This window comes from Punica granatum, chromosome 7 (genome assembly GCF_007655135.1).
Source record: "Punica granatum isolate Tunisia-2019 chromosome 7, ASM765513v2, whole genome shotgun sequence".
In the NCBI taxonomy this organism is placed as follows: domain Eukaryota; kingdom Viridiplantae; phylum Streptophyta; class Magnoliopsida; order Myrtales; family Lythraceae; genus Punica; species Punica granatum.
The window spans coordinates 5,714,959-5,731,735 of record NC_045133.1 but is presented as its reverse complement, the minus strand read 5'-3'; the positions used below and the strand labels follow the sequence as shown (position 1 = coordinate 5,731,735).

Below are 16,777 nucleotides of genomic sequence, written 5' to 3'. Positions count from 1 at the left end.
CGTTTTAATTACATCAATTCTTGTATCTTTATTTGGAAAGTTTCCAATCATTGTTAAATATTGAATTTAAGTTTGAAAATTCTTAATCTTGAGTTTGTAAACATAGTTTCTTAATTTTTTTGAGAAATAAATTTAAAAAAGGAGAAGAAAAGTGAGAAAGAAAAATAAAGAAGACTTTTCTAAAAGTAAACAGGCCATAGAGCATTTACAGAGAAGGGAAAACTATATCATAGATTGTTTCTAAAATCTAGACCTCAGAGAATCTTTAACTTCTCGTATATCTTATATTATATATTGTATCTCATATTTTATGATATTACTTAAGCGAAAATCTCATGTTATAATCACTTTATTTTTCATATTTTGATCTTAATCATAATTATTGTAAATCGTACTCATACTTATTCTCCTCATTCCCTGGAACCAAAAATGGAAAAAAAAAATCCTAAAAGGTGGCCACTTTCATTCCATTAACAAAAATGCCCACCTTTTTCTAATTAATCAATGTACAACTTTCAAACATATGCCAAATCTCTTCCTCTGCAAGATCTTCCCGGTTAATGAGACCCTCCTTGGTCTTATCCCTAAAGTGGAAAACCCAACGTAATTACATCAATTCCGCCCAATAAGCTTATGTAATGTTGCTTACAAGCTGATCAAGAAGCTCATCGCTAATAGGTTTCGTAAGGTGATGATTGATCTTGTTGCGCTGAATCAGACCAGCTTTGTCCCGGGCCGTCACATCGAAGATAATATAATTACCGTCCAGGAGCTGATTCATATGATGTCTCCGCTCAAAAGGAGAGGCAAAAGATTTGTAGCAATCAAGGTTGACCTGGAGAAAGCAATCGACCGTTTGAGGTGGGATTTCATTTGGGAGACTCTGGAGTCAGCCGGGCTCCCCGACAAGCTGAGGCGAGTCATTATGGACTGTGTCGCTACCCCCACAAAGCAAGTTTTGTGGAACGGCTCCCTTTACTGAGCCATTTCAGATGGGAAGAGGAATCGGATAGGGTTGCCCTCTCTCTCCTTATTTATTTGTCCAGAGTTATTGAACGTCTCGCTCACTTGATTAACGTTGCAGTGTCTGATGGGAGGTAGCGCCTTATGGGGGTGGGCAGGTCGGGTTCTTTTATCTCACATTTGATGTTCGCAGATGATTTATTTCTCTTTGCAGAAGCTTTGATGGCCCAGGTGCTTCAGGTCAAAAGGATCTTGGATAGGTTTTGCGCGACTTCGGGTCAGAAGATTAGTGCAGCCAAGTCTAAAATCTTCTTCTCTCAGAATGTACCCGCGGATTGTCAGGAAAGCCTTGCTAGGGAAGCTTCTATCTCCGTCTTCTAGTCCCTAGGGAAATATCTAGGAATCCTGCTGGTGCACGGGAGGGTTTGTAGGGAGCATTTTCAGCAGGTTATAGATCATGTTTAGTCCCGATTAAGCAGATGGGATGCAGCTTCACTATCCATGGCAGGTTGAGTAAGTTTAACCAGGTCGGTTCTCTAGTCCTATGTACTTACTCAATGCTGTTCTGAAATTTCTGGTTGCAGTTGCGGTTTTGTGCGAAGATTGATCGTTTGTGTCGGAGCTTTGTTTGGGGCCACCATGTTGATCAAAGGAAGGTTCATCTGGAGCATTGGAGCTCCATTACTCAGCCGGTGGATTGGGGTGGGCTGGGTTTGAGAAACCTTGAGCTGTTTAATGACGCTCTGTTGGCAAAGACGGGATGGAAGTTCCATATTAGGTTGAATGATCTGTGGGTCTGAGTGCTGAAGGGCAAGTATACTCGAAGGATCCTCGATGACTTTCAGTTGAAGCTGTCGAGCTCGGATTCATGGCTCTGGAAAGCAATCTTTAGAGCTTGGAATAGTGTGGCGGAGGGTGGGAGTTGGGCTATTGGCAATGGCACCTCTGCCCCTTTTTGGGAGGACTTTTGCGTTCCTGGCTGTTCTAAATTGATCAGTGTCACCGTTAGACCTGTTAGGGATGCAGTTCATTGGGACTTGGTTGTCCCGTTTGGGACTTCGTCAATAATCAAGGTCATTGGGACTTCACGATTTTTGGTCACCTAGTGGATCCCATGACGGCCTTGAAGATCGCTACAATTAAGCCTCTATCACGACCCGAAATTTCGGTAAAATTTTCCCTGTATTTCTTCGAATTCATTATCACATAAAAATTATTCACATAAAGACCTGTTTCCTATACATTTCCAAAGTATATAACCAAATCCATAACTCTAATATGTATACACACTTTTCCGGAGATTTCTTTTTCACTCTCACATCAGTGATATAACTAAACAAAATTTTCGGATCGTAACATTTTCAAATCTCTTTTATACAAAAAGAATATCTATTAAATAACTAAGATTCCTACCTAGTTCTCCGAGCTGATCCCCGATATCAAAAAGTGGTTCTTCTGTGCAATCGGAAGCTTATCTGGAAAAAAAAATATATATACAAAGTTTGAGCTGCATCTCAGTGAGTACTAAATTTTAAAGCAAAATGAATAAGTATTGAGTAATAAATATATTTTAAACGACAAGATACTCATATAGATATTACTAGCATAACCAAGTATATCAATTAATTCACTAACACGGCATATTACACAATACGTACAAATGATTACTAAATTCATTCATAAACAATCACTTGCCTTTATAACCATATAAAACTATTATTAGAATTAACTATTAACTCAACATCACCTTGTACTCATAGCCTAACTAAATCAAATTAGCTAACAACACGGTTTCCATAGAATAATTCAGACAATCGTAATAATCATCACATTTACAGCAATCAAACCAAACAAACAATATACAACACAACCAAATCAATATAGCCATAGGGTTGTATTTTTTCGCAACAGAGTTGTGACGGTACCGTGACCCTGCACTCATATCCACAAATTCCTCACTTCATTTCTCATAAGCGGGGGCTGCCCATTATCCTCCGGCAGTAGGAGTCTAGGCGTCCATTTTTGTATCCCGTCGGATCAGCGGTCTAGACATCCCTTTTTTGTATCCCGCCGGATCAGCGGTCTAGGTGTCCATTTTTTGTATCCCGCCGGATCAGCAGTCTAGACGTCCATTTTATATCCGCCGGATCAGCGGTCTAGATGTCCCTTTTTGTATCCCGCCGGATCAGCGGTCTAGGCATCCCTTTTTGTATCCCGCCGGATCAGCGGTCTAGGCGTCCATTTTTGTTTCCCGCCGGATCAGCGGTCTAGGCGTCTCTTTTTGTATCCCGCCGGATCAGCGATCTAGGCGTCCTATTTATATACCGTCGGATCAGCGGTCCCATGGCTATAATCAAACAACAATCACAAGCATAAACAATTGCAACCATGCCATCGCACCTCATATATCATCATACACAAGCACAATCTCAATCACATTACAATGGTACCACATTATCATCACATATCTCATACACAATCAACATAAACAATCAACATAAACAATCACACTGCATATCTCAAATCAAAGTAAACATAAACGGACAATATCTCTCAAGTCAATTCATACAACATAGCAAGACTGATTTCTTAATCTCTAACTATCATAATATTCTTCCTAAATAATTTATATAACTATAATACATCATTTTACAAGGAAATAGAGTACTCACATAATATATATATATATATATATCATTTCACAATGGAATGAAGTACTCACCGAACTTGTCAAAGTCATTTCACTGAGTCAACCCTTCAGAGTGCGAGAATTCAGTCTCCACGAGCCCTATTATTTGCAAGCATTAGATTAAATAATAAAAATATAGCACCATCACAGGGACTTCCAATACCTCCCACAATCTTCTTTAGAGCCTATTATTTCCAATAAGTCCCGATTCATATATATATATATATATATATACACCTCATATTCATTATGTCCATTTTTCATCTATGTCCAAAAACTACCTAAAACAATCTCCATAATTCTTATTTAAACAAACCTGATTGCTCTTGTCAATTTCAAGGTAAATGAGAGATTCAATAAAGACCAAATACATACGAACACCAAAACCGTATTAAAAGCTAAAGAAGATAACCATATATTCCAAATAAATAAGTCAGTAAATTCCATATTTAATTTCCATCAACATTAACAACCAATCAATACCGATTTGTCTTATGCCAGGAATCACCCTTTAACAAACTTTAAACTCACAGATTACTTGAGCAATCAAATAAATAAATCCTTATAAACCTTAACACATTCCTCAATGTCCAACTTGGCATGCTTATCCCATCACGATTAAACAAAATCCTAATTCACTAAAATTAGTAAGACAAGACCATCCTAAATCCCTAGTAGCCTTAAAAGATAAGGAAAGTACATTTTTCACATTAAGAGAAAATATGTTTCCTATCGTCAGATTTCAATAATAACTAAATGATAAAAAAAAAACCCAATCATATTAATTGAAAAGGGCAAAGCTCAAACAATCGACTACATCAATAATTTCATCCAAATTCCCCTATACTATCGAAATCCACTATCTACTCTTTCGTTTCGACATATCACCTTCTCAATCAAATATGGAAATTCCACTAACTCATTACCACCAAATTCAAAATCTTGTTCCAGCAATGACGGACAAAAGCTTGAAAGAGAACCAATTCTCAATACAGCCACTAAATTCTCAATACAACCACTAAATCAACAAGAACAAGGTAATCATAAGTAATTTCCAGCATTATCAATTTATCCAAGTTCAATTCACTAAACATTCAAATGTGCTGGTCTAAGGTGTTCCATCAATTTCTCTAATTTAGTAATCCAACTAACCCGTTGCTTCTAAATTCATACCAAGAAGGATGTATTCAAGGTCTCCCATATACTCTTACATATCATACTCCTCTTCCACCATTTAATTAAACAATCTAATTAGCTATTAATTCGAACTTCACAGCAAGAACAGTACAATTGAACCAAAACAAACAAATTTGGAAGAAGAACAATCAACTACCTAATAACCTATTTAGTTCCAACCTAAATTCCTTTTTGGCTTAATTTCACCCAAATCTGTCATTCAATTTCGTAATTCCACTTACCTAACACTTCCAATTTCACAAGAAGAACACAATCAGATAAAAAGCTTAACTAATCAAATCAGCGTCTATAATGAAATTGTGAGCAAACAAACTTCTTCCCTTTGAACGTTACCCAATTTGTTACTTTCCATCTTCCTCTCCCTTGAACTCATGCATGCTGAGCTATGAGCCTTCCTCCCGTGCTTTCGAGCTCTTGCTCTTGCTCTTGTCCTCCCTCTCTCTCTCCTTCTCATCGTTTCTCTCCCTCACTCTGTCTCTCTCTGTTTCTCTCTCGTGCCCCCTCTCTGTTTTCCTCTGTTTTTTTTTTGTTCTGTTTCCCTTCCATTCCCTCCAGTACCGCCCAGCAAAGAAGAAAAAGAAAGCAAAATATATGAAATGAATGATAGGTCGGTGGAGATGAGGGGAGGAATTGTGGGACATGTGGAGCCCATGCCTCCACCCTCTATTTTTATTTATTTATTTATTTCCCCTGATGCTTCAGCCATACGTTTATAATATATATGTATACATGTATATAAACATGTAAGTAAAGTACTATTTGAAATTAAAAAAATATCAGGTCTCACAGCCTCCTACCCCTCCGTCAATAATCAAGGTCATTGGGCTATTGTATGGAATCGAGACTCCTCCGGATCCTTCTCTGTTGCTTCGGCATGTGCTCTTCTTGTGGAGGATGAGTGGGATGACTCCAAGCCTTTGTGGAAGCTTATATGGAAGTGGAGGAGCCCTCAACAGGTACCAAGTTTTTTGTGGCTAGTGGCGTATAATGGGCTGATGACTAACGCTAATTTGGTAGCCCGCCACATCTCCACCTCGGCGCTTTGTCATCGTGTGGGAGGGAAGAGGAGACAGTAATCCATGTCCTGCGGGATTGCATGCGCACCCGAGACCTCTGGTTGAAGATTGTCCTTTAGGGTTTTCGTCAACCCTTCTTCTCTCTTTCCCTCGAGGACTGGTTGGTCTTTAATCCGTAAAAAACGGGGAGTATGGAGATGCCGGGGTGCTGGGCAGGAGTGTTTGCGGTCAGGTGCTGGCTTTTATGGTTTTGGCGTTACAAGGAGATACTTGAAGAGGGATTTAGGAGACCAACTAACGAAGGGGGCGTCCATAGTAAATATTGCCTCATCATTCATGCATGCCGGTGAATATTGCCTCGTCACTCATGCATGCCGGTGCATCAGACGAAAAGAAAATAGTCTGAATGTAGATGGGGCCAAAATTAGAAACAAGGCCACAATTTAACAAGAAACATTCGGGCAAACACTCAATTCAGACAAAAGCAATACGTGAAATGATCTTTTCGATCCCATCAGCAACATAAGTACGACCCATGGACAGGGGCAAGGCAATGACATTGGAAGAAAAGTCACAATGGTGAGGGGAGATCTAACAACAAAGGGTAGAGTCCAGAGCAGCAGTAGCCCCTAGCAAATAGTGTTCTGAAGGAGGCCGGTCAGTGAATTGCAGCGGCTCACTACATCTTGCGGCAAATTGAGGCAAGATGATCGTTCAAGTGACAGGGTCAAGTTGGGGTAAGGCTGCAGCGATCAACAGAAACCTCAAGAGGATGGGGCATAGTAAGGCGAAGTTTGAGGCTTGGAGGAGGGCAGGGGCAGAGGAAAGGGGGTCAAGCGGAAAGAAAACCGAATGTCTTAAGCAGAGCGCCCAGTGAATTGAGTGGTTCTTTTGGGTGGCCACTAGAAAATAGCGTTGATAGAAAAGAGCAAGATTGAATGGATTGATGAAGGTACCCTGAGGGGTTGGAATCGTAGAATGGTGCTGAAATGTAGGAGGTGTTGACGCTGTTGCAAGAAGGCCTCTCTGCATAAGGTAAAAGCAGCGGGAGATGCGCTGAAAGCAGGACCGGCTGTTTCTTCACTCTGTTGCATTGCAAGAAAAGCCCCTCTGCATCGTTAAAAGCAGTGGAGGCGCTGGAAAAAAGCCTCCCGCCCACCACCGACCAAGGTGAGGTCTCCAGCAAGAGTAGAGGTTGTCGGCAACCTCACCCTAGGCAATGGTGGCCGGGATTGGGGCCACCACCGCCCCTACCGTTCGGTCACTCTTCCCCTGACCCCCCTCCTTTCTCTCTCTACGATTTTTGACCAAAAATGAAGAAATGACTAAATTGCAATTACAAAAATGTTTAGAGGTCTCACTGTAAATATCAGAAAATTGACCCCTGTTGAGCTCATTAATTCAGAAAAAAAAAGGTAGAAAATTTTTACTTAATTGATTAAGTCATCACCCATAGATTTTTTACATAATTTAATCAATAAGTCAATTTGAATTGCATTTACCAAACAAGTTGAATTGAATCAAGTGTTGAAAAATTAATTTCAACACTTAATTTTGGTTATCAAACCCACCTGGTTTTTAGGTTCTTTTTGCTATTAGTTGAACATTTGACTTGACTATTGGATCATGAATTACTTACTTGGGTGAAGAGATCACTTGACTTTTGTTAAGCAGTTCATAAGATTGGATTGATTTATGCATTATACGTAGGGTAATGCTAACAGGTATTACATGTAAGCCGTGATATTGGTGAAATCCCCGGCGATAGCCATGACGCCGAGTGAGGCAGCAACGAACACACACTGCCCCACCCTAAGTGCCATTCCGATATGCGATGCAGGCATACCCAAAAAAGCAGACGCTAAGTTAAACCATAACCAGCCGGTAATTAAAGGTTCTCTGCATGTTACTTATATACACACTTCACCCATTTGTAATTACTTCAAAGGTGCCAGTGTTTTCTTTTCTCGTAAAACGTTGTCTTCGGCTAAGGGAAGAAGATATGACTTAAAGGCTCAGAGATACGTCCATTATGTTTACAGCACCCTTGAATATATATGTTGATGACGAGTATGACCAAGCATCTCGAGGACGGACTGGAGGCGTGAAGACTGTTATGCACGGGTAAGCAAGTGAATTTGTATTTGATAATTTTACTGCTTCATTGCCCAGGGAGTACGGGATGAACTATAATTTGTTATAAATATGTTCTGCAGGTTCTGAAACCAATAAAGAGAGCAAAAGGCAGAGGATTTTCCAATGTCATGTCATGTACCTTTTGTAGGTTTCCTCGTGCAACATTTTCATGGTGAAGGTACCAATACGATAACCATTTTTATAGTACTTTTATCGAGAGGACGAATATTCATTGTAAGATACAAAGTTATTAGACATTCTCAGTTGACTCAGTATCACTTGCTCTCTATTTTTAGGATAAAGTAATTTCAACTCTCCCACCACAAACGGGACGATCCAGCTCTCTGGTGTCACAAGGAAAAGCACAATAGAAATTGCTCGTGATCTCGGGTACCAGGTACTTAAATTTCTCTCATCTTTCATATTCAACTGATCACCGGGCATTTTCTAAAGCAGAAATGCGGTTGTGACACCAGGTCGAGGAACAAGCTATTCTGGTGGAAGAACTGATGGGCGCTGATGGAAGTCTTTGGCACTGGAACTGCTGCAGTAGTTGCACCAGTCGGTAGCATAACATACAAGGACAAGAGGTAATCAGACTGGTCAATTCATCAGCATTTAGTTCAAATTCTCCGAAAATCGAAGATGCTAACTAAATTTTCGACTTGTCATGAACAGATCAGATGCTGAGGCCGTGCGCAGGATGCTGTACAACACTTTCGTTGGGATTCAGACGGTTGTCATCGAAGTCTAGTTCAGGAGGACCGTGGAGATCAAGTGAGGAGATCTGCAATTCTAAGGGCGAACTTCCTGGTTCAATCATGTTGAGTAGATCTGCATGAATGCAAACTATTGTTGTTCGCTTGTTGAATTACCTGTACACGGACATCAGCAAGGAACATTGATGTATACTTTTGTGAATGGAACTTTAGGAAACAACATTTTGCAACTGATATTGGCCCTGTATGTGCATTTATCCTGGACAAAAAAAAATCAAAACAGAGATAAGCGGGAAACAACAACATTGCACGAGGATGTTTCTTGCATGTAGTCCAATGATATTAAGTTCTGCATATTTCTGCTGACAAAGATCGAAAGACTAATAATGAAGTAAGTCGAACTATGTGGTGGACTGTTGATTCAATCTATATATATGCTCAGGGAGATTTCTCTTTGCTATGATATTCCTTGGTTATGTGTTTACTGCTTTTCGGTACGGAGTTCGAGCCATCGCGCGCGCACTAGATTAATATAACAATGATAAATTGATTTTCAGAAGTTACTTGTTAATGAGGTATTATATGATGTTCGCGCAAACTTGCGGAGTTTATGAGGTTGCATCGCAAAAGCTGAGCAGATCACAATCACGGCCACAATCACAGTCATCAAGAGCTTTCAGGCCAGCATTTCATGAGGATCCGCCTGCAGGAGGAGTATTAAAAGAAAAGGAGAGAGTGGTGGGTTTCATATCTCCATCCTTTCTTTTATGTGTTTTGCTTTCCTTGACCGTGGGCGGAAGCGTTTGAATAGAAAGACCCGTAGATGATACTGAGATACGTGTTGCAATAATTTGGTTCTGTTGGCTCGCAACTGTAGGAGCGTATCGGACGCATGCAGCATATATTTAACAGAGAGTGGAACAAACACAAAAGGAACTACGAGCGGTGGAGAAAATGTGGCGCAGAGGCATATCAGCAGCTGTATGATTGGCATTGGAATGCTGAAACATACTTCAGAGATTAATGGACTCATTACAGGACAGCTCCGAGGGAGAACTCGACTTACTCGGTTTTAGGTCTTGACAGGTAGTGGAAGTCAGCTATCTGTGGCCTTGACAATCTGATCTTGATAGTCAGACTGCCACTCGTTTACTGTTTACACATTGCACAATGCCACTCCCTACTGGAAATAGGCATTTAAGATGCTCGCAAAAATATTATTATTATTCTTTTTCTGTAAGGAAAGAACGATGAGGCGTGGAGTAGGGAGCAGTTTAAACCTCCGACTGTTTCTCCTAGAAAATATGTCAAACGGCAAATAAATAGGGCCCAGGGCGGAGAGCAAACTTGACTTAATAAGGATTAAGGGAAGGGGATCTTCTGCCTGAGATTTGGTGGCCCAGGCTTTACCCATTTTTTGTGTTCTTTTGTAGTACACTTGAAAGCGATATCATTTCTTCATTAGATAATCTGAAACCTGGTTTCTGTTATCATTATTTTGAGTTTTGAAATACGATGTCTTGTGTAATTGTATATTCTTCACAGCTTGAACTTTTGTTTTGAAATTGTTAAAGCTTAGCAATTGTCCACGTCTACATTGTTAGCACATCTTCAACAACTGTTCGAGTTCACAACCATTCTGGAATAAAAAATTTTGTTTGCTGGTTGGTGCCATGATTGCAATAACGAGAAGAAGAAGAAAGCAATGGGAAGACCGAGATTCATTAATAGAGAGTGCTTCGCGAGTCCATGTAAAACACATCGAGAAATAATCAGCAAATTTATACAATTTCACACACTTTTGGACTAAGAACAGAGGATATGCACAAGTCCTAAATTAGACCAAAATGGAAGTCCATTCTTCTTCAAAAAAAAATTTTCCCGTTCTCAGTGGACATGGAGCCCGAAAGCTCATCACGAGGGAAAGACACATTGGATTGCTGCTAATGGTTGTTCTTGGGATGTTCAGTGAACCAGGGGGCTCGATAATATATATGCTGGTACAGAGGCGGGGAAGAACATTTGCCTCACTCCTTCAGCTTTGATGATGAAGAATATGATACCCGAGGCGCCCTGCAGATAATAGCAATTTTAAGCATCCTAAGTGCATCATCATGAGGGAAGATGATTTGATCAAATCAGGATTGAGCTCAAGTGTCAAGACCCGAAATTTCAGCTGAATTTCCCCTATATTTCTTCGATATCCATTATCTCATAACTATTCACATAAAGTCGGCTTTCCATAAACTCCCAAAAATATACAACCAATCCAGCAAGCTCTAATATGAATATGCATCTCAAAAGAGTGAAATTTTCTTTTCTCAACCACATCACTAATCCAAGCTAAACAAAAAATTTCGGGTCGTAACATATTCAATACATTCTATACAAAAAGAATACTTATCAAATAACTAAGGTCCCTACCTAGTCCTCCGAGCTGATCCTCGATATCAAAAAGTGGTTCTTCCGCACAGCTAGAGGCTTATCTGGAAAAATATATGCAAGGTGTGAGCTGCATCTCAGTGAGTACTATATTCCAAAGCAAAATAACTTATTATTAAATGAATATTTAATTGCAAACAATCAAATATTTAAATAAATAATACAATTACGTCAAATCCAACTATCAGTTCACTCGCACACATACAATGTATATATATATATATAGATACAAACTATAATAATAATTATATCCAATATAGTAACTAAATTTAAGTTCTACTAATAAATACACACAGCTCTTCCAACCATCTCTCTAATATCCAATATCACATACACATCAAATTTTCATTCATTAGCGTTCCATAGAAACTCACAAGACAATCACTTGACAGATTAACTTTACTAACAACATGGCTTTCATAGAATATCTTCAGACAATCTCAACAATCATTAGATCTCCAATAAACATATCAAACAAACAATATACAACATAACCAATCAATATAGCCATACGATTGCATTTCCTTGTAACAAGTTAGGACGGTACCGTGACCCGGCACATCTCATTCAGGCCCCTTTTTTCTATTATGCCGGGTCCAGTGGCCCTTTAGGCCCCATTTTCTATTCCGCCGAGTCCAGCGGCCGTTCGAGCCCCATTTTCTATTCCGCTAGGTCGAGCGGCCGTTCGGGCCCCATTTTCTATTCCGTTGGGTCCAGCGGCCGTTCGAGCTGCATTTTTTATTCCGCCGAGTCTAGCGGTCGTTTGAGCCGCAGTTTTTATTCCGCCAAGTCTAGCGGCAGTTCGGGCCCCATGGCTATAATCAAGCAATATCAGTATACACAAGCACAATCCAAATCACATTACAATGGTATCACACTATCATCACATATGTCATACACAATCACACCGCATATCTCAAGTCAAAATGAAATATAAAAGGACAATATCTCTCAAATTTCACACAACCTAGGAAGACCATTTCTTAATCTTTAACTATCACACTATTATTCTTAAATAATTTATATAACTATATTACATCAAGGAAATAGAGTACTCACATAACATATATATATATATATATATATCATTTCGCAATAGAATGAAGTACCCTAAAACCCTAAAAAAGATAGCTCAATGAGTCAAGCCTTTCGGGTGTACAGTCTCGGTCTCCTAAACCCCTATTAAGTTCAAGCATAAAGGTTAGATAATACGCTAAATAAGAGTATAGATATACATCAGTTCAACTCCATTGTTACTACATTGATATAGCTATAACATAAGATGTTCCTAACTAACAAGTGCTTTTCCCTCTCTCGGTTTCCGACAACTCTCTAAATGGGCACGATGCAAAATGATATGTATATGCATAACTCAAAGCACATCGACTTGCCTCATATGTACGTGAGATGTCCATATCATATAACACATTGAAATCACTCAAGGGAAGCATAACAAAGCATAGAAATGGCACTTCAATTGGCTTAAGAATATTGATTGGCCAAGTAAAAGCAACTTAACGTTAGAGAACAAGCTCGACTCTTTACTCCGTAACCAACACAGCATCCATTTCAATGTTACTTCCATCAAGAATAACTAAAATTTTCAGCTGATTTCACCACTTTATAATCATATAACCAACTCAATTGAAGACGGTAGGGCGCAGCAACAACCAATTTCCTATCTACATCCTGTGATCTACTTATCTCATACTATAAAACAATAATTCCCAACTTCCAACTCTTCCCTTGAACTTCACAATAATTAATCCTAGGAGAAAATTTCTATGCGAAAACACTCCCCAAAGTCGAAACTGAATTGGCATTATTAGGAATTATTTGACCAACCTCTAATTTGCAATTAGCTCAAAAAGCAAGAGATATGCATATATATATATATACACACATACGCCTGCATATATTTATATTTATATACACACAAACAAGATATATGCATATATATATGTATACATACGCCTGCACATATATAAATACACATACATACTTTCAAGAAGGCATAGATTGATCTTAAGAGCTTACCCCTCTAGTTGTTTAAGTAAAATTCAACATAAAACAATCCATATCAGCCACATGCAAGATAATCCTAAGAACAACTAGAAAGAGACAAACAAACACAGCAAAGACAACCATTTCAGCTTGAACATACCGAACCATGTTGAGTAACTAAGCAAATGCACGTTTCAGCTTCAATTCTAAGGTTTCCTTCCCACATCCCGACTCTCCCTACTCCATTTCCCTCAATTCTCCTCTACCCCCCCCCCCCCCCCCCCCCCCCCCCCCCCCCCCCCCCCCCCCCAGTTCTTCTCTGTTTCTTTCTGTTTTTCTAGCAGAAAACCAGAGCAAGAAAGAAAAGGGGAGAAATCAATGGCGGTGGGTTTGCTGGGGGAGGAAGGAAGGCCACGTGGGGCCTCTTGCTACCCATTTCTTTTTTTTTTTTTAATAAATTCTCCAGCCACAAAAAATTATGATAGATGATATAAATGTATATTACATAAGCATATGTATGTATATGTGTATATATGCATGTCTAAAAAAATCAACCCGTGTCTCACATCGAGGTTATTGCCTTTTTGAGAATGTATGGCACTGTTTCAGGATTGCTTTCTAGAAATGGTTCTTCGCTGTTTCACGGTTTTTGTTTTCAAGAACTAGCACGGAAACAACTGACAGGTGAACAGTGGTCGGCAAACATTAACTTGAAAGTGCCACGATCGTTCAACGCAGCTGAGGAAGAGATGTTGTGCAGTGAAAACACCAAAGCTGAATTTCCTGAAAGATTTAGAAAGACAGAATTCTGGGGAAATGATCTGACAGCAATTTTGGAAACGTAGAAAACAAAAACATGAGAAAATTGCAAGAGCTGACTAGAAGAACTCACCGAGATCAGTCTGGCACCGGTCCAGATGCGCTCAGGTGAAGGGACGGCAGCATCAAGCAGCCAACAGCATAAATTGCCACATCAAAGAAATGGAGTACCAAGAGCAAAGGCCGACGGGGGTTCAAGCCTAAGAGAAGAGTAATTGGTCCTTTTGAGAATACTTCCCCAAGACTCAGGTAATAGAGCGAGCCCTGTCGTATCTTCTTCCTTGCTGGGTCAGGTGAAGCACAGAAGACTTTGCTCAGTGCCCCTGCTAATGTATTAATTCGTTGATGCAACAGGCTGCAAACGACGTCATTGCTACTTTCTCCTAATACTTCTACATATTTATCTTCATACAGCTCAAGAGCATACAGGGGCATAGTAATCAATTTTCTTCTTCTAATCTAGAATTTTTTCCAACGAAGACTTGAATGCCTGTTATAAAACAATCTTAAAAAACTGATTAAGGTCCTAATAGTAGATTCACAATGTCAGTGTCTTTCGACAACTTGCCTTGTGCAAGGTATAAAATGACTCGAGATACTTGCAGAGAGCTGATGCCTGTATCATTGAGATCTCGCAGAGGTCACAGCCTTGCAGGGGATTTCGAAGAACAATATCGGACAGTGCAACAGTCATTCCTCCTCCAGTTAAAGGATGGTAATACTCGACTTTGATGTTCATGTCAACTCTATATTGTGTCAATTCATTCTCATGTTCATTTCTTCTTTTCTTCACTTCCTGTCCAGCTTCCTTGAGCCTCGGGTTTCTCTGTCTTTTCTTTCCTTGGTCAGGTGCCACGGCTAACTGTTGCTTCCTGGGCTTCTCTATCGTCATTCAGCCTCTATGAACCCCTTAAAACCTTCGTACCAAGCCACCGGGGCTGTTCCTTCTTAACCTTCGTAACTTATTCGATATTTTTTAAAAAAATTTCTCTAACAAATTTAACTCATACATTTTTATACTCAATTTCATATGTCTTAATTTCTTTTCACATGCCAATAATTTATGGTCTAGTCCTAGATCTGATTAGTTAATTGTTTTTCAATATAATAGTAATATCCGATTAAATATCTTAGTGTGATATAATTATAAATTGACCATTTTAACCCTATTAATTATAACCCTATATAATCTAAGGGGAGTTAATTTTATTATATATATATGGATGGATGGACATGGATGGATATGGATATTGACACTATTATTAGCGGGCAAGTAAGTTCCTTTTGCCTTAAAAAACAAAAATTAGAGGAACTTAAAAAATGTAGCAAATAATTTCTGCTACTTCCCCAAATATTTTCTTTTTGGAAACAAAATAGTACAATTGCCTCTTGAAATCTAGACTTCTTCGTATTGCCTTTCGCCTACTACTTATCTTCATTATCTTTGTCATGGGCCCTAGATGCTATTTCCACTGCTATTTATTGGTTTCAGTTCCTATGCCTTTTGCCTTCTCTTTTTTTTTTTTCGATGTGTACCTTGGTACCTAGAGTCCAATGGGATTTGACTAATCCAGTCGGGAGAACGAGCATTAAGGTTATTCTCCCTCCCAACAAGTGTACTTCCCAGGGTTCGAACTTGTGTTCTACTTCTTACGGAGGTAAGCTGCTTACCACTCAACCAATACTTTTGTTGGTTCCTTTTTCCCTCTCTTTACCGTTGGCTCGGATTCACATATGATCCCTTTTCAATATCCGCTTCCCTCTTTTGCCTTAAACATTAATTATTGAATATTGCCAAAGCAGCAGTTACCTAATCAAGTCCCAGCTGTAGTGTTCTCACCTAAAGATTATCAAGCATCTTATCTTTATCTCCATTAAACTTGAGCTTCTGACTTACTGTAAATGTTTTCCTAGCATGCATTTGCTGAAAAAATACTGCTTAATCTTAAGTATGTTGCCAGATCTTGTTTTGGTATTAACTCTTTTCTTTTTCAGTATGTTCACATTCACAATAACAGATAAGATTTCTTGCCACGAAAATAGCGGATAACTTATTACAGGTCTTGTCAAAATAAGCTCATCTTAATAAGTATATCTGACAAAATAACGTTTGGTCACAGTATTTTATAACTTATGGTAATAATTTTATTTTTGCGATGAAAACATTATATAATGTGTCACAATATATGAAAATATGTATATACATATATGTTAGTTGTTATGGGAATACTTGATTTGTGACACTCACACAATATTAAAGATATTTGTATACATATAAATATAGATATATCTATATACATATTAAGTATGTGCATCATGAGACTTTATTTTGTGTAATTTAACATTCTCATTGTAATATACGGATTAAGTATGTATGTACATGCATATTAAGCATGTTAATTCCTGGTTTTTAGCGCTCACACAATATTGAAGATATGTGTATACATATGTATCTACATACATATTAAGTATAGCATTTCTTCTATTATTAGTCGTATTATTATGATGCGAGTAAAATTGAGAGTTATAACTTTGCCCAATTTAGATTAAAAATTGCAAGATCAGTTTATGCTCAAGCTTTAGGTGTTGTACAGGCTTCGTTCGAAAAATTCTTTTATAGTCTAGTGAGTTTATTTATACTTTGGGTGAGTGCTTTGACCGTGGTAATTACTTTTTGAGGTCATAACTAAAAACGCGCTTATCCAAAAGAAAGAAAAGACTTAGAGTATAACGCACTACTTAAAAAAAACCGGTTATGTAATTGACAGCTATGTAGTGATATCGATTATATT

General features: G+C 38.8%; 3 long non-coding RNA genes across 3 annotated transcripts; 1 reads left to right on the top strand and 2 right to left on the bottom strand.

Annotated features, from left to right (window-relative positions):
- Positions 1-2,179: 2,179 nt before the first annotated feature.
- LOC116212862 lies at positions 2,180-5,473 on the bottom strand. Its single transcript, XR_004157956.1, has 2 exons — positions 3,686-5,473; positions 2,180-2,438 (listed from the first exon to the last, which is right to left on the bottom strand). It is a non-coding gene; the product is annotated as an uncharacterized LOC116212862 (long non-coding RNA).
- A 70-nt stretch (positions 5,474-5,543) lies between these two features.
- Positions 5,544-8,955, top strand: LOC116212863. The gene is made up of 6 exons (XR_004157957.1): positions 5,544-7,749; positions 7,908-7,989; positions 8,082-8,179; positions 8,298-8,398; positions 8,478-8,591; positions 8,680-8,955. It is a non-coding gene; the product is annotated as an uncharacterized LOC116212863 (long non-coding RNA).
- Positions 8,956-10,434: 1,479 nt separating this feature from the next.
- Positions 10,435-13,426, bottom strand: LOC116215102. Its single transcript, XR_004158406.1, has 3 exons — positions 13,327-13,426; positions 11,145-11,206; positions 10,435-10,793 (listed from the first exon to the last, which is right to left on the bottom strand). It is a non-coding gene; the product is annotated as an uncharacterized LOC116215102 (long non-coding RNA).
- Positions 13,427-16,777: the final 3,351 nt, after the last annotated feature.